Source organism: Anopheles merus, chromosome 2R, assembly GCF_017562075.2.
Source record: "Anopheles merus strain MAF chromosome 2R, AmerM5.1, whole genome shotgun sequence".
Lineage (NCBI taxonomy): Eukaryota > Metazoa > Arthropoda > Insecta > Diptera > Culicidae > Anopheles > Anopheles merus.
In genome coordinates this window covers 16168573-16194905 of record NC_054082.1, presented here as the reverse complement: position 1 = coordinate 16194905, position 26333 = coordinate 16168573, and the positions used below count along the sequence as shown (strand labels likewise).

Below are 26333 nucleotides of genomic sequence, written 5' to 3'. Positions count from 1 at the left end.
CCTATACATGAGATGGAGATGCCTGTCGGGTGTGCAAACGACGAGTGACGATGCACCATTGACAGGTGTCTCAGAAGTGAACAGCATTTCCTGCTTGAAACATCATCTGCACAGTGACCATGCTGTAAGACAGTGTGTGTGTGTGATTTCTGAGACGACCAGTTTTACCTTGTACCGGTGCTCAGTGGTTTCGGGGTAAGAAAATTGATTTTAATTAGATTAGACCGCACAACGAAGATGTCGGAGGCATTCCAAAATCCATAATTTGGTTGTGTCACTCTGGCTGAAGGTGAGGTTTTGTGGTTCGGTTAACGCCGTTGTCGGCCATTGCCAAGCTTTAATTTTAATGTCTACCGGCTGCAATCATGATGATGGGTTTGCATCCGATCCATGACATAAGACGCGGCTTGGACATGACTCGCACGAGGGAAGGTGCCTTCCAGCTCATTAGAACGAATGTATCGAACGAGTTCTTACATAAATTTGCATAGTGCTGCGTGTTGTTATTGTTGTTGTTGGAGGTGGTGGGGCGGGGTGATATGAAACAGGCCGGCATAAAACAAGTGGACCAATTAATCTCGATTCCAGTGCTCCGGCCGTGCAGTCCCACCGGACACAGCACGGAAACGCAAACCTTTGACCGTGGCGTATCCCAGGAGCGCACGTTGGAATCTCCCCAGACGGCGCGAATCGAACGACGGCGCTAGGCGGAATGGGTAATTTTGTACCCGGTCATGTTCTTGCGTCATACCAGCTCCCGTCACCCCGACCAGCTCCGACCGGACCGTCCGAAGCATTAATTGCCGATGACTTGTCAACTTACCTGTGAATGCCGCTGGTAGCGTCGTACACGTAAATGATCGGGGTTTGATTCCAATTAACACGCGCACAGACGTGCATTATTCGTTCAACGGGCCCGGCATCCCGCGCTTGTTGGCATTGGTTTTTCGGGAACGTTCCATTTGCCGGCCGTGGACGGTGTCCTCGGGTTCCGTTTTTCAATAATGACCTCGGGAATCGGCCCACGGTCTGGAATGGGAGGTCGGGGCGGGTGATATGATCTCGCATTGTCGCACCAATGCGGGTACGCAGGCTGCATTTTAGCGTTTTTTGGGAAGGGCGATTGCCTCCTTTTTCTGCTTTTGGCAGTCGGCGTCCAGGGAGCGTTCGGTAGTTGAAATTTAATTAAAACAGCAATTACACACCGCCACCATCACCAAACGGGTATGGCGTTCGCCTGTTTCGTCAGTTGCGAGGGTAGTAACGAAATCGTTTGAATGAGTGTCTGACACTCGTATAAGGTGGGTGTGAAAGTTTCGCACTGTTTCCGCACTGCGTTACGTCGTTTTAATCGGACCGTCGGTAGTTCACTGGCAATGCGCTACGTTATGTTAGTGTTGTCGCCAAATGTGTCACCAAATGTTGATGAGTATCTTATCAAAGGGGCACAAGTATTGCGCAACATTCAAATTGTAGTTATTATGACTGTTCAAATCGAGCACTTTATTTGATAATTCAATCTCTACCATATCCTACGTTCATAACCAAATACTTCTCGATGGGCTAGAAGCACCTTTGTAACAACCCACTAATTATAAACCTTGTTGCAAAACCTTCAAACAGGCGACCAATTTCCATCCCGGCCGCTTTTCATCCACACGGCACAGCACAACGGCACAGCGATGCTGTGCTGTAAGTAAATTTTCCTTCCGAATTGGTTGCCAAGCCTCTGTGAAAACGTTATGCATTATGCATAACCAGAGCTCACCTGCACGGCACCCACCCACCATACCCGGATGCCGGTGTAATTAGTGCAAAGCTTGGGCATGATTGTTTGACTGTTGACATTCATTGTTTCGTCGCAATCGGCGACATGAAAGCACAAAGGCAGAAGATTAACGATGTTCGGTTTTACCAAGACCGTCCGTTTGGGTGGAATTTTCTGGAGCAAAGTTCGTACTAATCCACCCTGACGATGTGTGTACTCATGAACGCTTTCCAAAAAGTGAAAAATTAAACAACAGCTTCTCGAAACATCGTAATCCTTCTGGGGATTATCCTCCAACCGATGCTCGGTTTCACGCGCATGATGCATGTAGCGATTGGCTCCGCATTGACGATTGATACGAACCAGATGGATCATCTTGCACGCTGTATAATGTTCGGTGCTGCTAATTACATTCTGTCTACAATAACATACATTCGCAATGCAAATTGATGCGTAAACCAGTGAATGGAAAAACACACCCAGAACTGAAAGTATAAAAGCCATTTTTTTTCCTGTGCCGGGAATTGGGAATGCGGGTAAAACAGCACGCTTACCGATCGCGAGCTGCGCTGCAGGGTTCGAAAATGAGGCCTGCAAATAAAGAATTCCAGCCGAGGGTTGGGGAGACTGTTTAAAATACGGGATTGTAATTCCATCCAGCGTAGCGTTATCTGCATCCTACCGGATTTGGCACATTTAATTGGTGTTTGGTAATGGTTGTGATGTATGATGCTTTTCCGTGTTGCTGGATGGATGCTTCCAGAAATCAATGATACGATCTGACCATCGAATATGCCTATTTTTATGGAAAAGAAACGTAAACTCTGCTTTGACGTACATTGTTGCTGGCCTTTTTAAACTATCAACTGACCTCCACGGTTGTGGTCCAACCCGATCGTGATTAAAATCGTCGTCACTTGTCGATGGAACAGTCCACCGGCGGCGGCGTCTGATCCGATTTGCGTCAAAAAGCACCGTGGCCAACATCATCCCCACGACGATAAAAGGTAAAGCGGAGCTTGGGGTGTGCTTAATTCAAATTTAATTTGTATGCATATAAACATTTATTCACCGCGTTGATCGCGCGCAAGACGGCGCGAGACCGGGGCATTATGCTGGCGGGAGTGTGGTTGTTGTGTACTGAGCCCTGCCGGAGGCTCGTGCACGCCAGACAATAACGCTGCAAAACACAAACCGCGGCTCTGGTATCTAATAGTCACATAGGGTGTCCACCGGAAGTCATCCCGCTGCTTGTGGGTGTTTGTGAGAGAGAAAGAGAGAGGAAAGGACCTAGTGATGGGAAGTTAAACGGTGCGGGTCGTTCCCGTGAGGGATGCTAATCGGATTGACACAGTCGATAGCTAGTGCAACATTGCTGTTAGGCGGTGGGTGTGTGCTTGTTAGTGAGCATGGCTTTCATTGTGATGTGGTAGGGGAAAAGAACACAGAGATGTTGTAAAAAATAATTATATTCTTTCTAATTATTCGTTCAGATTTCTCTTCCATTGTTCTTCCATTGCCTAAAATTGGTTAAATTGGTTTCTTCCATTGCCTTTTGAAGTATCACTCAAAATAACTTTTTCTATCTTAATTTGCAGAGCAAACAGGGAGCTACATCTGTACGAAAAGTCTGCTCAAACGTTTCATAGAACCTGCAAACAAATTAAACTGTAAGTAAATTGTCCTTCATACTCTTATAATAACTTTTCGAGTGTTTTAGAATATTGTAAAAAAAAATGTTATTATTTATTGGAAAACCAACCATTGCCTTTTTCCAATAAACGCGCACTTACTGGAACGTCTGCGCTCCGTTTTGCAGTTTTGTGTTTAAAACTTGAGCTAACGAGGAGATTTTCTCTCTAAGCCACAATTTCCGAGGAAGATAACACAATCTACACACCAAACATTTTCGAAGGAAAACAACAAATCTCCTTCCCTGGAAAGTTTTGCCCTTGCCGGGTAGTCTTGACCGATGTTTGCACATGCTTTATGGTCAACCGGTAGCCCAAACCGGCCCACCACCCGCAGCAGTGGCACAGTAAACAGCGTACCCCTCGCCCGTGCTGTTCCGTCCCAATTCCCTCACAGTGTGCTGTATTTGGAAAGAGAGAAAACCCTCGAACCATGAACACGAACCGCAAATATATGAGTGTGTTTGTGCGTCAAAAAGTTTCAAAGATTCAATTTTCCTGCCCACCGCACCCGGTCGCATCTGATGAGCTTCGTCGAGAGCGGTCGAAGTTCTCAGCGCATCGTACGACACCGATGCGAGCCAAGTTCGTTAGCGAAGCCGTGCCGGGCAAGAAGCGTCTGGAAAGTCTGCTGAACGCAGAACGTGACTGCCGGCTCAGTCGTAGGGTGCTGGTCAATATGGTGTGCCTAAGGGCGCGGTATGGAAAGCTGAACCGAAAAGAAAACATCCTAGAAAAGTCAAAGGCAAGCGTCAAAACGTCACGGCACGAAACAGTACACGAAAACTTCCAACACGGCAGTGGCAAGGGGATGGATTTTCCTTTTTCTAAAGGATGAGCTTTCCATCAGAATGTATTAGTGATTGAATCCATCACAAAGTGCCACGTGTTTGGGGCTGGCGTGTGTTAATAAATAATTGTTTATGGTCGAGTGGAACAGCACCGCTTGTAAAGAAATCAACCATTAATATGAAACAATCGATTCTTTGCGTCACAAATCGATTAAATAATAATTAAATAATTTTTCAATAAATCCATAATCGGCAACATCAAAGCAAGCTCCCGCCAAATCCCTAGCGCAACCATTCCCAGAAACCGCGTCGTGTCGCTAAACGCCTCCACGCTAAACGTTCTCGAATGTTCTCGGTGCAGCGCCAACTTCAAACATGGTCACATCGTTATCAAAATTAACATTTTCCCGTCGTACCAACCGGAAAAGCATACCGAGCAGCAAAGCAAGATTGATGGTTGTTTTTTTGTGGAACCCAAATATCCGACACGGTCGTCCATCTGTCGCGCTAATTTACGCGCTCGACGCTAAGCTGACGCTGTGTTGATCGCACCGAAAAGCACCGAAACACCGGCCAACATTTATCACACCGTCAGAACGAACCGAACTGTGAAACTGTCCATCCTGCGGTCGAATTTGTTTCATATGCAAATTTTCGTCCCGTCCACGAATCACTTTCCCGGTTGCGATCACTAACGATCAGTGGCAAAACGGTTGGTTGCGATCGAGATCTAATTTGCATCGGCTGTCGATCGATCTTCATCGGCTCACATAAAACCGTGACAACCAAAGCAGGAAACAACACGCCGTGTTGTTCTTCGGTTTTTAGCAGTGCGAAAATACTAACAGGTGCTTTGCAATCGCCAATTCAATCGTCCAGCACGAGGGCAAATCGATTTCTAGCAAATCTATCTGGGGGCCCCGAAAATGTCAAACCGCGCTAGACGTGGGAGTGTTCGTTCTATCAATGAAAACGCTTGCAAATGCTAATTTTATGATTTGTTGTGGTCCCAATCGGTCTGTGGTGTGGTCGGGTTTGTTCTCCTCTTCCTGCCTGGATGGGCCAATTTACTCATGCACAGCAGCATAGCATCGGAATTCACCAACCGGCTGGTGAGTCAGCGTCCGCGTGCGGGAGATTTGCCTGATCACCTCTCGCCAAAAAAGGATCACGAGGAAGGTGGGAGACCTGGGCGGCAAATTTAACAGTACGCTGTATTTGGATAGACTGGTTCGCGGGAAGTTACGGGTTCCAGTAGTTGGGCCGGTGAGCTGTGGATTGAAGCGTACAAGGGGTGGACATGGTTCGGGAAACACGCCACCCCTGGGCTGGGATGACAAATGTTTCAAAGTTTGGTGAAATTTATGAATTCCCCGCTGGAGGTGTGCGTTTGCTAGGGTAAAACCGCACCGTTTCATCGTGCGATGGTGAAATAGATGTTCTACAAATGTCTACAAATGTCGCAATTCGTTGTAATCGAACCGTCGTTGGGCATTCGACAAATATGTAATGCATTAGCGTATGTGCAGCAGCGAAACATGTGCATTTGAATTAAGCAAATATTGTACGTTTTGCTGTATGATTGACCCAATGGTTGAGGAACGTTTTATTCACGGAAAACTGCTTGCTGGTATTCATGCTAGTAGTATTGAGCTTTAGTTCAAGATTTTTTATATTGGTTTTCTTCTCTTATTTTTATAAATCGTAAAATAGTTCTCTCAGTATTTTTTTATGTGTTGCTTATTATTTTAAAGACTTCATAAGGATTCAGACCTCTGTCTATGAAACCAAATCATATAATTCAACGATACTCGGTTACAGATGTCTTAGGTCCGCTTACTCTTCTACCTATTCAAAACACCGACGAGATCACAACTTCTCATCTCCGGTGCCAGTCTGACTGATCGAGCCAGACTCGTACTATGTGTTGATGTAAACTATAGCTTTAGCAGGCAGCGCAGTGTATCATCGAATAAGCGTAAATAAGCGAAACAAAATCATAAGAACGTTTTATGACCTTGTCAGCTTGTCAATTTGAGATAATAACAGAACATTGAACAGGATGTTTGTGAATATTTCAAATTGTATTTTTCACAGTACCTAACTATCATCTTAATTGGCAATCATTTGTCATCATCTGCAAAATCTGTTTTATTCCTTCGCAACAACAAAATGCACTCACGATGTGGATTTCAATCGTCGGGAAGTGATAAAACTGCAATAAAACTGCAAATGCCAATGCAACGAACTGTAACTTTAAAGCTTTCAGAACCATTTCGCAACACTGTTTCGATGCTTTGGTGACGTAATGCTAGGATAAAACAAAATGCCAAAAACACATTTTGTATTTCTATTTTATAGCACTAATACAATTTGATAAAAAAGCTCAATCTTCACCCCTCGATAACATTGCTCTTTTTCCGATTCCGTTCGTCCTAGTTTTTTTTAGCTATTCTTCACATTGCCATGGCAGCTTTCGAGCACGGTCTGACGAATCATCGTTCGAACCAATTTATAGCACATAATCGGTCGGTCCAGCGGTCCAAGAGAATGGTACGATAAAAATAAAACCCTAACCGTCACAAGCTGCTTCTCGAACAATCCTAACACTAATGGCTCTTTGGTCGGGCGCGCGTGGTACTGTTGCTGACCGCAAAAGCATGGCCCGGGTCAGCTGATACCCGTTGCCATCGGGCTGGCCACGAGCGTCCACCCACGGCAACGCACCGTGGGGAGGATCGACTCCACACAAGCAACATAGAGAGAACTCCAAAACACTGCTGCTCCACGTCCCCTCACACTCTTTAATGAGAAGATGAGGAAAGATTTAAACAAAACAGCTCAGGAAACAAGGGCAAAGCTTTCGATATATTTTCGCTCTTTCATAAAAAAACAACACAACCCACCGAAAGTGTATAATTTTCCATTTCAAGCATTTACATGACACACGACGATACCACCACCAGAGAGATCAGTCCCGGTGACAAGCTATCAAGTGGCCAGCTTCGGTCGTAATCGTACGCAAAAGAGCGATCATTTAAATACGACCAAAATGCCATCCCTCTTGCCACTGTCAGATTACGCAGCAAAACTCCGCCGGGCAAAAACTAATAACGAGCGCGAGTCTCTTATTCGTTACACATCTCTTTTTCACAGTTTTTTATTCGATTTTGTCGTCAGCGTCGTCAGCCAGTCTGGTGAAATTCAAAACTCACCCAACCTCACCGTTGGGTGCTCCCGAGCAATCCTGCGGTCACTGTCACACCCCTTGCTGAGTGTCAGTAAGGTGTCTGCACGGAGGGGTTTTTTTGTTGTTGTCGCTGCTGCCACTGTTGCTTCCCGGTTTGATGCTGTACATGTCTTTGCAGCCACAAAAGAAGAGCTTGTTGCGAAGTGGTTTGTCGAGGAAAGAAACGAATCGACACACACCCGTTGATTGTGTCTTTTTCATCTCAAAGTTCCTGCCATGCCCGCCGCTCCGAACAGTCAGATCTTCGAGCATTGACACTTTCTTTACGCCAACGCGTTTGCATACACTTTATTCCACCCAAGGGAGGGGGAAAATGTCAACTCACGACCGATACATATCATTTCCCCCCTCTCAGCCCTCCGGTGCAGCTTACCAACCCAATGCGACCCAGAAGGTAACCCAGCGGTTCACTTTAGAGCCGGTGATGATTCACGCGAAAACGGGTTTGCAGATGGCTTCCCGGGTTTCGTTCCGAGCGCTTGGAGACAGTGCTCGCACCAGCACGATGATGGACGACGACAGGCCGTCTACCAAAAATGGGTGTTACCGATCAGATGGCCACGTTGGTGGCAACCCCCCCATCGGCGAAGGCAGCAACTGAAAGAAAGAAGTCAAAGCTAACCGGTACTTGATCCGTAAGTTACCCGTTGGCACCCGGGTGTCTAGTGCTGGTGCCGTCCAACCTTGAAGTGTGTCTTTGGTGGAATCGGTTTTTGAAGTACAATATAAGTTCAGTTCAGGGGGAGGTATTACTTCGCATGGCTTGCGCACATGGGTCGGAAACAATAGATAGCACGATAACCTACTTCTCGGTGAGCGGTGTGATAAAGTGTCTGACGAAGAGGTTGCTATTTTTGGAGCAAATATTCGAGTGTTACAATTTCTCCACTTCGCGGGCGGGGTGATCAACGTACCGCATTCACTCGGTCATCCATCAACGGTTCGCACGCCGTGGCTGAAGAGCTGATGGATCTAATTCTAGGATTAATTCATCAATGTCACACCCGGACGAACTTCTATCAAGCATCTCCCAGCCGAGCGTTTGTGTGTCTGTTGCCATTTTTGGCAGAGACAATAAATTGCGACTGTTCGAGTTTTGCTCTCAAGCAAGCAGGAAAGGGTTGTAAGACTAGTTTGGTCCGTGTCTTATACAGAACTGGAATGTGAAGAGCTAATTACCGCTAGACAGGTAGCAGTAAATAAACTTGTTCCTGCCACTGCTGGCGTAGTCATACAGTGACGTTTGGATGCTTCATTTCCATGGATGTGTTTTACCATCTTCCTGCTGTTTGGCTCCACTTGGTGTATGGATATTCGCTCAAAACGCAACAAATATCTCCATTAGGTGTCCCACGAGACATTGGTAACAAAAAGGTCTACCTAGTGCTGCCATGCAGCTCCAGTTAGTCGCTCGCTTGTGGTTCCTGGAATGCCCGGAAAGATGCGTCTTTCCATTTTGCACGCATTTAACATTCCAGTGCGGTAGCTAAACTTCCCGGAAGCACAAGGACACTCGCAAGGCACTCCCATTACAGGACGCAACGCTCCATTTGTGTCCGTACCGGGAAGTGAACATTTTCCAAACGGACAACGGACCACTTGTGCAACCGGTTCGGCATCGTCCTCGAACGACTGCCCTTGGGCGCAGAAGGCAAAAAAAAAGAAACTGCAAACCCAAAAAACTGGCAGGCTCACACACACGCAGTGGATCGATTCCAGCAATTTTGCAACCAATTGCATACCAGCGTGACGTGTCGCCGCTTCGAACGCAACGGGAAAAGGATGTTAAAGTACGCTGGAGCACGCTTTTTTGCTATCGCCACCCCATTTGCTATCGATTTCCATTACCACACAACACTGGAAGCGATATCCCTTCGCAAAGCGGCCGGAAGGTGTACGTCTGATTGAAGTGACTTCCAGCTGCATCGGGCAAGCTCTCTAACTTTGCTTGTACCGAAAACCCAAACTGTCGTTGAATCGATTCCACTGGTTGGCAAGCAATTGCCATGGATAGTGTTACAGCTTTGAAGCTGTTCGGAGCGGAGCGATGGAGCTTGTTATTGATTGCGAGCAAAAACTGAAAACCGAACCGGACGAAACAGAAACACAGTCAATCAATGTGAGACGGCAGAAAAACCAAACATTCGACGGCACAAAAAAAAACAGTATTCCAAAACGAAAATGAAATTTCCATTCCCAAGTAACACGAGCCCCACCCAGTGCCAGCGGTGGCGGCTAGCAGCGGAGGCGAGAAAAATCTAATCAAAATGGCAAACTTTCCTTCGTACCTTCTTGACATGCAAACATGATCCTTCGGGTAGGGACTGGCCGTCGCCACCAGCTTTGTACTTGACCACCGACCAGTCTTCGCGGGTGCCTCTGTGTGAGTGTGTGTTGGTGTTTTTGTTCAGCGAAGTTTTTGTTTGTAGTCATGTGTTCTGCAGCCGAAAGGACAACGCCTAGCGGCAGGGCACGCGATGGCAAGCAGACGCTAATAAAACATTTCGCCCGCCGGTACCATATTGCCGTGGAACCGCACCGCGTATTGGATGCTTGGAACCGCGCGTCCCCGCTTTGCATACACCCTGCCAGTAACAGGTGATGCTGATGGTCCAACAACAAAGGCACGCTCGCTGAAGATTTTGCTAGAGCGACATTTTCTCATAAAGATGCGAGCTGTCGGGTTTTTTGTTTTTGCTGTGCACTCGTCGCTTTCCGCTAATGTTCTTACCACTGTTTCGTTCGTGGAAATGTTTCGAATGTAGGTCCGCGACTCCCCGGAGGGCGAAATAAAATGTAATGTTTGCCCGATCAGGCAGGATGTTGGTTGACTTTTAGTTGGTTCTGGTACAACACAACTATGGTGCTTGGATTTGTCTTCTCTTATCCTGGCTTTCTCTCTCTCTTTCTGTGGATGTAACAAGGAACAAGTTCTGGTACGCCCAGCTGGTCGCTGGTCGATTGTTTGTGTACAATGTTTTATTCTATTTCCCATTCGAGTCTTTTATTATAAAACTCGAGCCAGCTTCTCGTTTGATGTGCGCAAGACACCAAGGCACGTTGCATCTCGTACAACTTTTTCTCCACAATACAATTTGTAGAATGTTTTTATTTCACTACTCTGAGGGCCTTTTATTCCATTGCTTTCCCTGGTTTTGTGTTGCATGAACAAGGAATGCAAAAATTAAATTTCAATTTCTTAGCCTTCGTCGTGCAATGAAAGAATCTGATTCCAAGTATTTTGTGATTTAAGCCAGAGCAGATGCTTTCAACTCAAAACAAGTTGTTAACAGATTCCTCCATAATTCATTTCTACACGTGATGAAACAAACGATTTTTTTTGTATTTATTCAAACACTCGCTTCATGCAAATCTTCAACCTAATTAATTAAATGCTAATGTGGGAATGGCAGATTCTAACAATACATCAAACACAACTGCCCTGCCGGTGTGAAACCATTTACCGCCATGCTCATGTTCGCATCTAATCGTTTCTACCCATCGGTCACAACACACGCGTGTTGGAGACAATTCAAACCTATTAACACCATGCCGCATACTGGGCGCTCATTAGCTTGCCCGTTGTTCCACCGATGTTGGTCTGCTCCTCTCCTGGCTTGAGAACCGGCTTAAGGGCAGGCAGCAATCAGCACGAAACCGTACGGAAGGAAATAAGCTGGCCTTTTTTCACTCTATCTTTCCCTGAAACGCTCTACCAAGCAGCGTTTATCACGTTTTAAGTGTACCACAGTCCCCGGCTTCCGGTTTGAAAATCGCCAACCCGTGCGTGTGCTTCGAAACGTGATGGAAGTTAATAAATCAGTGCGCGCTGTATTACCACCAACGGAGAGCCACAAAAACCCCTCACTCGATGAGATTTTAATATGAAAATGACAAGCTTAGTGAGCGCAGGCGGTACGAACCTTACCATTGTGTCAGTGTGCCTGCATTGTTGCGCTAAAAGTGAAGGGAAGGAGATTCAGCTCGAACAAATCAATAACGTTAGATGTAATTGTTGCGAGTGTTTCTTGCGAAATGCTACTACTATCCGATAAGAACGAGTTTCCGGGAACGGAGATCTTCTTGGAAGAGGAGAAAGTGATTCTTACATCAATGCTGTTTCATTATTAATCCCATATCACTGCAGCACCATTCGAATGAGTAACTGGATGTTTCTGAGAATTTAAAAATGTATACGTATTTGTAGAAGGGTACTGGCCGGAGGAAACCGTTACAACCAATCAGCTTTGTATGATGAAGCCTTGGCAACATGCTCAAAATTCAATCTAAATCTCTGCTCTGCACCCATCAATTTTAAATTCGTATCATTCATTCTCTACTGCATGGAAGTATCAAATAAATGCCTTAAAAATGGGAATGGGATGATAGAGGAAAGGAAATTCCTTCGCAGAAGTTTATGCTAACTTTGCCAATAAAAGTTTTACATCGTTCAGCAACACACCAAGAGGCAGTGGGGATAAAAACAGGCATCCCAAAATCGGATGCACGGTACACTGCCAGCTAGCAAGACTGATTTTATTCCTCCATAATATATTAGAAAGCTTCCGGTAGGTAGTCTCGCTGAAATTCCAGGACTGCCACAGCATCGCCGCCTTCATTCGGCTGTAGGTGTTGTTGGTAACTGGGCGGCGTTCTCGCTACAATTTCACCACACTTGCACACTTGCACGATGCACCGCTGTAGGACTTTGCTGTATAAGGCCAGCACCATCATCGGTACCATCGGAAGGAAGCCGTAATAAATAAAACCGTTTTTCGTTCCAAAGCTTCCCGTGACTTACACAGCGGCGTGAGTGTGTATGCAAACCCTTGCAAAATCGATGACGTTCAGCCGGAAGCCGGAATGTTGGACAAGCTGTACCACCAAAACTCTGACCCGAGAGCTTGACGAATCGTGCCCGACCCCAACAACAAAGGGAGCACCGAGGGTTCCGAGTAATAAATTTTAAAATTTAATGGTAAGTTCAGCCAAGTTACGGTGGGAGCGTGCTGCCGCAGCCTTGTCTCTTATGCAGAAGCGTTTGTTCCACTGGGCGGGCAGTAATTATGTAGCACAACATTAATGCATCCGTGCAAATGATTCGGAAGGCATTATGGGTGAGTAACAATAGGAGCCCCATAAATCGGGCAAGCTCATTCTCATCGGAGGCTGTTATAAAATTGTAATTTACAATATTCGGTGACTTCTAAGCCGCCAGGCTTTGTTTGTGTGTCGCATGCCACATGCGTTTGTGTGTATGATTTTTAATTTATGTAGCTTCATTAGGGACGCTTCCAGTGTGACAGGCAGAAATGGTGCTTACATTCAAATCATTAATTCAAACATATTCAATGGAACTCTACCGTTCTCCATTATAAAACCCTGTTTGGTTAGAACTATACCCTGTCACACTCGGACATATGGTATCCTGCTAAACCCATGCCTTTTTCCCAACATACATGATCTCACGGGAGTACAACACAAAGCGGCAAACTAATCCTGACCTACAGTGTGTGCACTGAGCCCTGTCACAGTGGAGAATGGAGCCTGCTCGTTTTTATGAGCCTTCTAACTGACCGGCCTTTCCCAACAGGACATTAAAGGATAGTGTGTGTGTTTCTCCCTGTCCAGCAGTAGACCAGGAGTTCAACAAACCAACGAACTCAGCTCGGTATGAACATGGACACTGAGCTTGACCATACTGATCAATAAGAAATTCAAACCAATCGCCCTTCCCCAAAGGGGGATTGGCATGCTATTTCTGTGTGGTTCATGTTGCTCCCACTCTCGGGATGTAAATGTGGTTCAGCAAACCATTGGCCGGCACTTTCGAGCCTCTGTAGTGGATAAAAAAGGGACCATAAAAGGGCGATCGTAACGTGAGCAGGCTCGTGTTCACTTGCAGGATTTGACATAATATTGATTTTTATTACAGTTCTTCCGGCGAGAACTACTCACACTGGAGTTATTTTTATCATTTATCAACCGCTTTTGCGTGGCTTTTGTTTTCATGGAAATGGTGTTTGCACTTTTTGTTGAGAGACATTTTTAGATAGACAAACTCTCGGTGCCTCAGGAAGGGGATGTAATAAGAAGCCGAACGAAATGGGCTCGCTAATTCACCGCTACACGAGGCCCTTTGGGCCATTTCAATACCTAAATCATTCTCGGAAGAGATCGTGTTTCGTCGTCCTGATCGCTGGTTCTTTCTTTAGAGCCTAGCCGTTTCTTTGCAATCTGAATCTTGCAGCTACTTCCAGCCGGAGCGCGTATCAAAATAGCTGTGAAATATGATTTTTAATTTTATCGCAGCCCTCAAAAGAAAGCCCCAAATACATCTTGTGGCAGTTCTTTGACTGTGCCTTACGACCCAACTTGTTCTAAGGGCTACAACGTTCAACATTTCTCCGGTCTAGGGCTAGAAAACACAAATGAAACTTACCCAATCCGGCCGCAAACCCCTTTCGACGAAACTCTAACCACATCACTGACGGAGCTTCTACAGCAGGGGCTCTTCACAATCGGGAAAAGTTTTCCCATGAATACAATGCATCAAACAACGGCCCAATCCCAACTATTATTCTCACATTCTGTCTGTATCAAACGGCCCCCGGGGGAGAGTAAAATGAGCCGCCCCACGCATGCGAACGCAATCAATAGAAAAACTCAGATCCCCTGTCAACATGTGAACAGTGTAAACGAGTCAAAGGGAGAGAGAGGCTTTTACCGGAACTAGAGGCAGGCAAGGCAAAGTTTGAAACTAATTCTACAACCGGCTGGAAGGGAAGACAGACTCTCATCGCGAGCTACATTTGTAGCTGATGCTTAATGTTGTTAGCGAGAGAGAGAGAGAGAGTCAATGGAAATTAAACAGAGGACGGGAGTGGAAGGCAAATAATTTTCCGCTCGAAAGGTTCTAACGGCGGTGGTTGCTGGGTTGGTCAATTTAATCTGCAAAAACCTAACCGAACCGACCGGACCGGACCGATCCGTTCCAACAGTGGACGGCTCTAAAAGCATTCCAACTTTGGCAATAAATATGAAGCCCTTACAGCATAAAACCATAAAATAAATTAAATTTATTCAATTATTTCCGTATGCAAAAGAGTGTGGCGATTTGATGTAAGTGTTTTAAAAGAAAGGAGCGAAATTTTACACACTCCAACTTGAAGTTTGAAAACGGAAACCATTGTGAGGCAATTCCACATTTAAGCGCGCCAAAAATAGAACCCTACCGGTTGAGGTAAAAGCCGCGGATTATAAAGTTTTCTCACGATGTACACACACACACACACACCTTCTCTGGGGAGTATTTTTCTCCATGTTCGCAAAGCTGATGTAGTTGGTAATAGTAACTACTCCACTTTGCCACTCTTCCGCTCGCTAATGAGTGTTTCTGTGTGCCACCGCGCTGGATGGCGAAGCTTGCCACCATTTTTATCGTAGAAAGGAATTACAGTTCTCGTCCAAGTAGCTAGCATTAGTGGAAAAAATCGCTCCGGATTTTCCTCTACACGTAATCAACAAACGTACCCCAACGGTTACTGTAAGCCTTACACCAGGGGAAAAGCTTCCCTTTCTTTTTGTTTTGCCCTAGCCGGTGCACTCCTGCACGGGTGGCGGGAAAAGTGTTAAAACCTGTTTCACTACCAGTGTGGGACGATGCAGCCGGAGAGCGTTTAAATAAAACATTAGCCCACGGGCTACACATGGCCCCGGCCTGGAGATGATGTAAGAAAAACTCCAAAAAGGCTATAATTTTTCGACTAAGCCCGCATTTTTCCAGCGTTCTGTTGACCTGTGAGCGGTGAAGTGCAGGACGGGTTTGCACATTGTGTGCCGGAATGTTTTCTCGTTCTCCCTTTATGTTTTGTCTGCCAACCCGGGGGTTAGTACGGTTATCGGTGGTTGCGAGAAAATTTGGTCCATTTTAAAAAGTTTAGCTTGCAATGGGATGAGCGTGGGGAAGCAAACAGAGTGTAAATTTTTATTACACCCTGTGTGGGGTTTTTTCCTCCCGTTCTTGGGGTGATGTCAATTTTCGGACTAGTGTCGCACAGAATTTGTGCACAGGTCTTTTTGTCTTGAGAATACCAGTGGCATTGAGTTTATTTTCGTACAAAATGTGTCGCTGTGTTCACCTCTTTCCCCGTTCCGTTTCCGTTCCTTGTAATCTCTAATCTGGTAGTGTATACGTTACCGGCTTAACAATTTCCTCAGCTCCCTTGGCGACGCTGTGTGGGGAATAAGTAAAGGTTTTATTACGTTCGTCAGCCGGCCGGTGAAACCGTTGGACTGAGAGGAATACCGGAAGCCAAACCACAATGTAGAAAAAAAAAACAGAAAAACAAAAACGAAACACAAAAATAAGGGCCGCCACGCCGTCTCTTGTGCCGCGGTAATGAAACCTTACCTAATCCTTCTTGCCAACGTGCGCGAAACGTGCAGCGCTAAACATGTCGTCTTTAATGTGCTGCAAGATTTACACCACTACCACTACCACCACAGGATTACCGGTCGAGAGGCAGGATTTGGGATGGAGCGTTTGGGTACTTGCCGTGACATTATGGTCCCCAGCACCCTTTTATGTTGTCGCTGCCCGGGGTATTGGGATGGGAGGTGGAATAGACGTTTTGAAAGAATATATAACAGGGTCAAAGTACTCTGCTGGCCAGAGCTCGGTAGATGAGCTCAAAAGTAAACGTCAAACAATCTTTGCAAACAGTCGTAAGCACGGTAAGTACTTCCTAATCTGCCAATATTAATCTCGCTCAGTTGCTGTGAGATTTGGCAGTTGGCAGAAAAGGGAGTGTGATTAAATTTTCACTAGCAAACAGGCGTCTTTCGTTACGTTTAACAACCTGTTGGTGAATAGTGATGAAAACCAGCTTACAGATAACGGTCATGTTCTTTACATTATAAACTGAAATGGGGCGATAATTAAGGTTTGGATGCATTAGCTATGGATTGTTCTTTTTCTTTGTTAGTCTTCTTATGTTCAGTGAATGCGCCCATGCAGTCTGTGTGTTTTTTAAGAGATACATCACAGATATAAACATCTACATCTCAAGAGAATGCAAGATAAGATAACAACTAGAGTTTAATACAAGAGATTTGGTGTTATGTAGAGAATTTGAGAAAAACGGACTGGGGTTAATATCAGTAGCTGGTATAAAATCGTGTGTAAAACAAGAGTAACAAATTTGTTTGAGACTAGTAATAGACTGCACGCATTCGATACAGGATCAGAAATAATAGGATACAGAATAAGCATAATAAGATGTAGGACGGATAAAGAGAATCTATTGGGATTCAAAACACGGAAACAGGAACAGAATAGAGATTTAATATATATTTTTGCACTTCAGAAGCTTTAACTGAGGCAAATGCAAGAGCAGTAATCGAAAATGGGATTTAAAGTTGCACTGTAGCATGTTGTAGGTATAACCACTGTAAAACAAACAAGAAAGCAATAGCAAAGGTGCATTTTACGTTCGCATGAATTGACACCGTCAACTCTATCTTGCATCAACTGTTAACTCGCTAAACACTGCAACCAACCTACCACGACCGACAACAGCTCCTGGGTTGCGTTGAGCAAATGCGAAAAGACAAAAAGACATTTACCGGTGCAAACACGCACACCGCAAAAATCACACCAACTGACTGGCGTGCCTAATGAGACCCTCCAGAATGAGAGCCCGTCTAAACCTCACTTTAAAAGCACGCAAACCTGTGCGATAATATTCGTCAATCTGGTCCGTACACTTGGCACACTTCGCCCAGTAAATGCAATGGACTGGGCAAAGTGTTTTTGGACACCGAGCGAACGAACCAGAATCGATCAAACGGAATGTCGATTGGCGTTGATTCTAGCTAGAGAGGATGGGAGATCACGAACGGAAAAAGGGTTTCGCGTTGAACCGTAGCGTCCAATCATGCGTCCATCACCGTTGACACCGTCGAATAGGTTTGACGCAATCGAGCGTGTGATACGGTGTGCAGTGTTGTGATGTGGTGATCAGCATGATTTGTGGAACACACACTTGGGTGCATCTGGGCAGTTGCTTTAATGGAAGTAAGGCAAACTGTTTCATTACTGTTCACCGTTCGGCGTATAAATGTGATTCAAATCGCTTTAACCCCATGACACACAGATAAGTAGGGCTAAATGGAGACGGCAAAGTTCTTCGCACCCAACCTTCACCTTGGGCGCAGTTCTCCCGCCCAACAAGCCACACCGATATCGGTGATATCGGAACGCTCCCGTTGGAGCAAAACACTTGCCCTTAATTACATAGCCGCCAAGGGAACACGTAGCGTACGCGGTTCAGGGTTAATTGGTTCACGGATTTGCTTCTCCCGCGGAGCATCGGTCGCCAACCCTGTAATCCCTAGCAGAGTGAGCAACAAACGCAGCCCAGTAAACAACAAATTCACGCAGACACCGCAACGACTAAGATACTAAACAGCGGTAGAGCAAACAGTTCGCATCTCAGGGACCCGGGAGCTAATCAAGCTTGGGAGCTAATCCACTATTACAACCGGAATGGTGCACCGTTTACGAACGAAAAATCTCGCCCAGCCGCCGCCGGGATTTGGTGAGAATTTTATTCAATTCTTCGCTCATCGGATTTCTTATGCGGAGCTCCAGTCGTTGCCGGAGGCGGGGGTTGGGAAGCGAACAATCGCGCCTTCCCAGTTGTAATTGGATTGAGGTGAAACCAATCGTCAAATGGGCGTATAAAGGCCAATTTACATTCCATCCAACCATCCAGCTGCATCGATTTGGTGGGATTGTTCTTTGATTTAATTTCGCTAATCTAACCGGATCAGCCGGATGCGAATCAACGTGCGGGAGAATTTGTATAAAGATTTGCGAAAATATGCTGCGGCTGTGTGTGTGTGTGTGTGTGTGTGTGTGTGTGTGTGTGTGTGTGTGTGTGTGTGTGTGTGTGTGTGTGTGTGTGTGTGTGTGTGTGTGTGTGTGTGTGTGTGTGTGTGTGTGTGTGTGTGTGTGTGTGTGTGTGTGTGTGTGTGTGTGTGTGTGTGTGTGTGCGGTGCGGTACACATCCTGTTCACCGTTCACCGAACTCCGCTGGCTGATCTCAACCGACTGGTTTATTGTTTCTCCGTTTATTTTATGACAATTATTCACTTTATTCACTCAACTATGGGGCGTCACAATGGGACATGCATTTTTGTGGAACGAACCAGACTGAAAGGAACAATTTTTGACGGTCTGCCCGCCCCGTCCTGCCGTGACGGATGCTGTACCAGTAGGGACCGGTTCGTCGCGGTAAATTGACCACAATTATGTCATAAATTAAAATTCCAATAAAACTGCCCCATGTCGGCCGTTTCGGCTGCGGCTTACATGCAGCACCGCTCCACGGCAGAGGTTGATTTCAAGGTTGTCGCGAGTCGCCGGTACGCGCTGCCAAAAAGATGCTAAATTCCACCCCGAAACACGCACACGAGCGGCACGCGAACTTTATCGCGTAACGATGGTTTGTTCTGCTTTGTGCTTACTGTTGCCGCGTGCTGCGTGCTATCATCAGAATTGTGCTCGAGCGAGCGTGTGTAATGGTTAGTAATGGTATGGTGTGGTTTCGATAGTAAATTTACTCTGTAAACTCAGCAACAACAAGCACGAGAGCAACGAGAAGCATAATTTGGGACAGAGCGAAAGCGTAGAAATCAGAGCACAGCATTGCCTGCGCACACAAAAGTGTAGGATGAGCAAAACAACAATGAAAAAAATCTGATCGTAATCATTAGTGCGATAAATACCTTGACCCAGATTCTGTTTGCAAACTGGCGAAGGGAAAATGGTTCTGTATTTTCGGTGAATGAAATTACGAATGAAACTGTTACCAGTGTGAGACGAAGCAGTCTCGACTTGATTGACTGTTTAATTAAACTTTAAGAATGACTCTTCGAGTCTCGCAAGCAAATGTTGAAGTTATGCCGCGATACACACTCAAATGCAGATTGATGAAGATGAAAGACTTTTTGTGAAGAAGTTTTGATCTACTCTGTGGGTGATGTTGAACACCGGAAGGCTTATTAATTCGTGACTATGTCGTAGCTTGAGTACGCTTATAGTTGAACAGCGTAAACGATACTGACGGTGATAAGTGTTTGCCTTCGAGCGTAACGGAAGAGTTCAGTTGAAAGGATTTAAATAGAATCTTGTGGAGAATGTGTTGCTCTTTCATCCTTTCGGAAGGTATTAACTAGATCTTAAGTTTCAAACCACACGACGATGGAAAGTGTCTTCTTTCTAAATATTTATTCTGAAGATAATAAGTTCGGCATTATACGGACAAAGCTCATTCAGAATTACAAAACGGGGTTTCTTCTGGTTTAAAACACATAAATGATTGAAGTCTTCTACGGAAACGTATGGTTTTAATAGATGAATAGCAAGGATACAATGTACATACATCCAAAGGATCTTATTTCAATGAAGGCTATCAATAGACGACGTAGTGTAATCTTATCTTCGTCTGGTATATATCAGCATTATTCAGGAGAGAGCAGTCGCGATGTCACTTGTAAAGAGCCTCAAAAGCCATGTAACTATTTTGGAGTAATTCCCTCAGCTACCTTACTATAACATAACCCTACAACAACACACATTCCCAAAGCACGTCAAAGCTCAACCAGCTTGTGCTAACATACCGCTCAACATTCCACACCGAGCAGCAGCAAATTCCAACATCTCACACGAATTACCATCCCAATGCGGCACTTTTCTCCCCACACAGTCGACAGTCACTTAAATGGAAATCATCACCCGTCATGTTGTACCACACATACAGATTCGCAAACAAGAACCGACCCCGCGCAAAAAGAAGGACAGATAATCTTATTCACTTGTTACCGTCGGGATCCTGTTGCTTGCCATCGTTGTGCCTCATTAAAACTGCCATTCTTGCTGGAGAGAACAACCACTGTTGTGTGCGTTGTTGATTTAGGCGGAGCTCCTCTAAATAGAAGAGAAAAAATCCTTCTTTTGGTTAGTTTTTTCCGCTGCTTACGATGCTATTGGAGCGTAATTAGTGGACACAGTATCTGCCTGTGTTTGTACGTCCCCGGACCGTCCGTCGGTCATGCATTTATTTTGTCATTAGTCCCACGCAGGATCAAGTGGCCGCCTTAATTAAGGAATGTCCGTGTACCGCCCCACCGAAACTTCCCAGCCACGACGTAAGGATCCGTATTTCGGCAAATCGATGCCCAAGGCCATGTGTCCACAGGGCCCGTAATGATCCAGCTGTTCGTAATATTGGGACGTTGATTGTGCAGGCATTTGATTTATGGGGGAGTGTCCCTATGGTTTGTGTGTATTACTTTGTGTTTGCTGTACTCAACGGGATATAATCAAGCTACATTGTTTCATTGACCCTTTTGCACGTGTGTGTGTGTGTTCATGTGGTATTGTGTGGAAATCGGAATGGTATTACTTGAATACAAATAAATTATACCTCCACAAATCTCAAAATCAGCATTCCCATCGAATGGCTGCACTGGAAGGTGCACACACAACTGCATAGCAACGGGTGATGCAGTCGCGTGGAATGGCGCACGGACGTGAATAAGCTCACGAGACCATTGGCCACCATTGGCTTCGGAAAACCTTTTTTCCACTCCACACTTTGATGACGCACTCGTTTCGGGGGTTTCCTTGCCCTTGTCGACAGCGTTCGCTGTTGATAGGCAATAACCTAAGTCATGTTAATAACCTTACCACCTTCCGCAGCACGAGACCAGCGCCAGCGCCTGCCCGCTGCAACGGCACTCGCGGCGTATTTTTATCTCCTTCTTGCAGTCATGCAAATGTAAACAACGTTTTAAAGTTCTCTAATAATCAATGCTGCAAGGCAGGGTGGGGAGACGTGAGTTTGACGTATTGGCGGAAGAATCCTGTCAGCCGTTCTATTAACGTCAACGCTCTGTACAGCTTCATTGAGATGTGGAATACATTAGCATCGATATTGTACGATAAGTTTTGTGGAGTAGCCACCTTTTGAAGAGGCTCTAAAAATAGCTTTTGATTTCATTTTACCATTCGGATGTGTATTTTATGGTTATAATATGAATCTTTTTGGGTATCTTAATTTAAGTTTTAATGGAATTACTGGTGTATCAAAATGCAAATAAATTACTAATTTCATCTCGAAACTCCATTGATTTGCTCCGGTACAAGCTATTCTGATGTTTCTTTATCTAATCCTTCTATTTGTCTTACGGTTCCCCTTGATCGCCAACAAGCACAAACTTTTCTAATCCGTTGTGTTCGAATTACCTTCGATGAGCTTACTTTTCCAATCTAATTTTCCCCCTTGTCACAAACCAGAACCTCATTCTCGTTGATTCTCGCTACGGCGATGATTGTAAATATTCTTTACCGAACAGACGTGGAAGTGCAAAGAGTCAAATAAGGAGAAAAAGTTTTCAGCCACCTTCTCCGCTGTGGTTGGTGCCGCGCTTGCCATCGATACTTGGCGCACACGATTCACGCTGGAAAAAATGGAACATAAATTGAAACAAATCGTAACCGCAACATCTTACCAGGATGCGGCGAGTATCTTCCCGGGTGCAGGGTTGATGATTGTTTTTGCGGATCGCTTTGCTGAGTCGCTGATGAGCTTACCGCATCGGTTGCATTTCCGATTAAAGGTTACCTCATCCTACACAAACAAAAAAGCTTGTTGAGGAAAATACGTTTTCTATTGAGTTGTGCAATAAGCAAGAAGCGTATTTTTCCATTCGATTTATGTATCAATAGCACAAACGATGTGTCGTTGATCATGAACTCTTGCCATTTCTGAGTTCACTATTTGATGTCTTTTGAGTCATTCATTCGGGTTTTATTACATTTTTGGATTCACCAAAAGGGTCTACATGTGTAAGGTTTAGACGGCAGTTGTTGAGAGCGATTTTTGAATTTAGATGTACACAGCTCATAGTTTACTATATTATTTCCATCGTTAATATTCATCGTAAAATCAACAAATTGGACTTGGAAACCGCTCAATAATGAGTGAATTGCCCGCTTGATATCAAGAATGATTGTGTAAAATATTGCCTTTTCGTCCCAAAATCTTCTACATTCAATGCAAACTAGAAAAAGATAAAAAATAATTTCAAAAATGACATTGCTTTTGAAATCGCAACTAACTGTACAACCTAACCTAATATCTTGAACGGAACATTGCATCGTAACGCTGCGTAGAAACAGACTAGCATAGGGGTATTGGAAGAAATTTTCCATCGCAACCACCTTGCAAACGGCGCTGTAAACACCCAGCTTCGATGACTACGGCGCTACGGCGCTAGGGTGCATCTTCATCTGCACCGAACCACCGGGTCACAGACATGGGGAAACCCGCGCCGGGGAATCCATAAAAATGGACGTAATCGAGCCAAGCAATTGCAGCCAAACAACCAACCACCCAACCAACCAACCAGCAGTAAGCCAAGAAAACGATCAAATCAGCGTACACACACACTCTGCGAGCGAATGCTTAACCGCACGTCAGAATGCATCAGGGCAGTGCACTCGCCCCTTCTTTCCCTTCTCACCCGCGTGAGGAGGAGGGGAGAGACGGAAGGGGAAGCTAGCTGTGCATGCGGAAACGTGGTTCCAGATATTCGATGCGGTACACAGCTACCGGCGGGTTGAGCCGTACCCAGTACCGTACCTTAATTATCATATAATCGCGTCTAGTCCGATTCACGATCGAGTCGGATGCAAACGGCAAGGGGGGAGGGGGGGAGTGGGAGGGATGGTGTTGAAGTATGTGCATCTACAAACAGCTGCAGTTGCAGCTGCAGTAGCACGTTATCCGGTTTGTAAACACCTTAGTCGCCGTCGCCAGCCCCCACTCACTTGGACCAAGAAACAGTAGATGCGCGAGTGCAATAAATAGAACGGGAGAAGCAACAACAGCGGTTGTGCACGCGCTGCTGCTGGCTTCTGGTACTTTTCCGACGCACGTACGCTGCTGCCGGGGATGGGCAAGATTCGCGGCAGCACCAGCAGCACCTACCAAACACTGTCCACTGCACGCAACGGTTCCACGGACTCCACTTTCGACTCACGCGGTACGGCGATTTTTTTTTTTGTTGCGCTACACCACAGAGAGAGATTAAAATAGTGGTGCACCTTCCGGTGGCCTTGGCAGTGAAACTATCCAACCAACTATCCTGCTGCTGCTCCGTCCGTTCGCGAGTTCACGAGTGGCGTAATACACCATTTCCATTTCACTTTTCAACCGGCCACCGGGGCTCACATTTACTTCGCTTCGCTCCTGGCCCGCGCTTGGGAAAAGTTGGTCATGTTGAACCATGGTCGCCCACGACACGCCTTCGGGAACTGGCCGAAAGTTTTCACACAATCTAAAGTTTGCTACTGTTACACGACAGCAAAGCAGCACCACTATGTTTCTTTCTACGTGTTGTTGTCTGTGTGTATGAGTTGCTTCAATTGCCATTTGCATTGTGTAACGAGTTGGCCACGTGGCCACTGCAGCGCTGCGTTTGCTACATTCAAGTGCAATCAAAATTATTTGTCCCCAACTTTGAGCGCTTACAACAATGCACAGTTAAAGTGTAATGTAAGCACCTCGTAAAGAATTAATTTTCTTCGCCAGTTTTTCCCTACCATTTTCCTTGGTCCCTTCCCGGGGGTAATGTCATTTTGATTAGCTCCCATTCTGCCGGAAACTGAGGTAGCTATTGTGCGGGGGAATTTCACGGAAACGCACTGAATATCCATCATTAAAATGTGGCACACAACGTATTAATCCGTGCTACAGTTCCGTGCGTTAGTGTGTCGTCCCGGTCGAGTGGTTCGCGGGCGTGAGCGCCGAACGCCGGGGATGTTTTCAGTCGAAAAAAGTTTGCCCCCTCTTCAGCCATTACGTGCTAGGAATGTTGATAATGTGCAAACACACACACACACGCGTGCGTAGTTGACAGCAAAATGTTGCATTGTATTTGCTACTGCAAGACTAGCCGGCACGCAGCTATCGACAGCTCGGTCGATAGCAAACCGGACATGGTTTGCTATTCAGGGCGAGATTCCAACAATGGAAATCAAATATTACTTCAAAATGGAAAACACACACACACATACGCCCAAAAAACCCCCGAGCGGGTGAAAATCCCCCACTTCAGATACCAGGAAGAATGCAATTTCAACACGACGCAGTTGCTGCAACCAGCTCCAACTGATCGAGAAATTCCTCTCATTCATAAAAATTGCACCAGCGACCAGCGCCAATCAAAGCGGGTTGAATGGATCCAGCCGCGCTCGCGAAGGTGTATCACATTTCGTAATCATAGTTCACCCAATGATCACCTCTCACTTTCTGCCCGCTCCACCATCATACCCCATACCCCTCTTCCCCAATGATTAGGGGGTGAACGAAACATCGGGCTTCGGTGAGAGAGGTTGTGGTTGTGAGATTAGTATAATTTGACCGCACGATAGACTTCCGGCGTTATTAACCCGGCCACCGTTTACATTCTGTTTTTACCTGCCTGAGTGGCAACCGCACGGTTGCTCGCGCGCGCCAATCATGCACTAACGGGATCGATGGATAAACAACAAACCCCATTGATGATTGGGTGAACTTTGCTCCCTCCGGCAACCTTCGAGCAGGTGTCGTAATCCGAGTCGACGGCGGAAAGGATGTTTACACATCTCACGCCAAGCACTTGACGCTGCTCTTCCCGCTCGACGAGCGCCACCAGCAGACGGGGAAGCCCTTTTCTGGGAAGAAGCAATAGATGCTGAAGATTCGAGAAAAAGTACAACCTCTCCAAAATAAACCAATTCGCGGCGGGGTGTGAAGTTTGCGCGCTCGATTTCCGGTTCCAATTTGCTGCGTTTTATTGACTTCTACCAGCGAGGCAGCGGGGAATTTGTGCCACGGAATAACTACCACGGGGTGAGATGTTAGCCAGTGCGACAACGCTGGCGCAAGAGTCACTAAACACACTTCAAAGTCGAGTGTGACTATTTTGTGTACTCCTCCCTACGAGCAGGGCGCATGCTTTCAGCGCATGCCGGCCCAAACGATGATGGATGGCGATAGGGCACGCGCCAGCAAACGAATTCGAGCCACTGTACCAACGGGAGGGAGGGTTTGGGGGACCACCGAAAAAGCTATCAACGGACCGCATGCTCTCGTGCGGCATGAGGGCTCTTGCTGGCAGGGCGCAAATATTGATGCTCTTCTGTGAGCCGCCGTGAGCGCGAACGGTAAATATGCCCCGTGCGCCGTCCAACAGCAGTCGGCGATAAGCGACCAAGATTTGGTACCAATACTTCGAGGAAGCGTTCATTATCATGATGGCACTGTTTGTGGGATTTTTAAAAATATCAATTTTACACTTCAACATAAGCTCCCCGGACTGGATACGATCTTTTGGCGCGACGCAAACATGTGACAGGCTGGTGCGCAACAGACGCCTCGAAAACATGTTCCGTGAACTGCGCCAATCGCTAATCTAAACACACACGCGTACGCAACACTGAAACTTTGATCCCGAAACGAACGCCAGCAGACGATGGTCTGTTCTGTGGTTCTTGTTTGGTTGTCAACGCGGTAGCATAACAAGACTCTCGCTCCGCTCCATTCCGCTGACTAATGATTCGTGGGAATGGTAGGGTTGATGGGTTTGATGAACCACCGTGCCCTAGGCGCCCCCTTTTCCCCCACCACACGGCCAATCATTCGGGCTTCGGTCAATAAACAATGTAATGCGCGTTACCGGACACGGAACCTGATCCTGGGCGTCAGTTCTAAGGGGCC

The 26333-nt window shown here is 46.0% G+C and overlaps 1 protein-coding gene across 5 annotated transcripts in view; it reads left to right on the top strand.

The window, feature by feature from the left end:
- LOC121587771 overlaps positions 1–26333 on the top strand; it is a 68261-nt gene that overhangs the window by 27050 nt on the left and 14878 nt on the right. For all 5 annotated transcript variants that reach the window (XM_041904880.1, XM_041904882.1, XM_041904883.1 and 2 more), the window contains exon 3: positions 3367–3438. The gene's annotated coding sequence lies outside the window, so the exon portion shown is untranslated. The remainder of the gene's footprint in view (positions 1–3366; positions 3439–26333) is intronic.